This window comes from Jaculus jaculus, chromosome 8 (assembly GCF_020740685.1).
Source record: "Jaculus jaculus isolate mJacJac1 chromosome 8, mJacJac1.mat.Y.cur, whole genome shotgun sequence".
NCBI classification, from domain to species: Eukaryota; Metazoa; Chordata; class Mammalia; order Rodentia; family Dipodidae; genus Jaculus; species Jaculus jaculus.
The window spans coordinates 75,559,779-75,561,103 of NC_059109.1; the positions used below are offsets into that span (position 1 = coordinate 75,559,779).

The 1,325-nt window shown below is 45.1% G+C and overlaps 1 pseudogene; it reads right to left on the reverse strand.

Moving 5' to 3' along the window:
• Positions 1-378: 378 nt before the first annotated feature.
• Positions 379-840, reverse strand: LOC101610485 (annotated as a pseudogene).
• Between the last annotated feature and the right edge of the window lie 485 nt (positions 841-1,325).

Here is a 1,325-nt window from a genome sequence, read left to right on the forward strand (position 1 = left end):
TTGGGCAGGCTTCTAACCCATATCTCATCCTCTCCAGCTTAAGGATGCTCTTAGATGAGGCATGTTCAATACAAGCTCTGGACCGGTCCTATCTTATGATTTGGAAAGTTTTAAAATTATGACCCAATCCCAGGCTTGCCTTCAGAAAGACCAAGTTTCACCCCATTTTTCTTCCAAGGCAACTGGGGTCCAAAGAATCAAGAAGTGAAGCAGCGCAGTACAAGATGTCTCTTCTGACCCTGGAAAGGTAATCAGAGATGGAGATACTGACATGACAGGTAGGTCAGGATTAAGGTGCCCTCTCCCTACTAATGTCTACTGTTCACAATCCTTTGGCTTCCCTCCCTGTTTAAGTCCAAGCAGTGTCCATGGGAAGCTTCATGCACAGAACTCATTTGTGGGGGCTTTTTTGTAGATGTGCTTCTTGCCCAGGTCTTAGCTGCCTTCATCTTTCATGTGGTACACCAGCAGCAGGATCAGGAAGACAGCAAAGATAATGCCCACCATGCTGCCCACAATCAGAGCTGCTAGGACCTCTGTTCTTTGGAAGATGTTGCTGTCCTCGGTGGTGCTAGACATGGATCCTTTGTTGGACACATACTCATCCCCATCAGAGGGCAAGATCCTCTTGGGGATGACTTCATTCTCTTCCAATACCTTGGGTCTGGAGGAATTCCAGAACCCAGGCTCTACCCACTCAGGAATGTGGTTAGTTAGCAGCACCAAAGGCTGGATGGCTCCATCAGGACTTGTGGGGTCCTCTGAGTCATCTAGATCTCCTGAGCCTGACAGCTCGAAGTCATTGGCTTCTTGTTTAGAATTGCAGAGTATATACACCATGCTAGGAGCTACATCCAACCTTCAATTCTGTGATTTAACCTGAACCTGACCACAACATGCTTTATACCTGAACTAGTTGCTACAGCTAAACTTTAATGGTTCTAAAATATGTGTGAATGGGTTGGAGAGGCCTGCAGTTAAGGCACTTGCCTGCAAAGTCTAACAACCTGTGTTTGATTCTCCAATACCCATGGAAAGCCAGATGCACAAAGTGGTGCATGCGTCTGAAGTTTGTTTGAAGCAGCTAGAGGCCATGGCATGCCCATTCTCTCTCTCTTTGCTTGCAAATAAATAAATGAAACTATAAAAATAAAATAAAATACATGTGAAAATTCTTTGATATTCCTTGTTGGGTGGCTATTTTCTCCAGATGGAAACATTTGCCCTGGGAAGGAAGGGTGCAGAGATGCTCATGAACTCACAAGAAAGTTCAAGACTCTTGAGCCACTATATAAGTAGTCAACAATTGCTGAGAGACAGTAGAC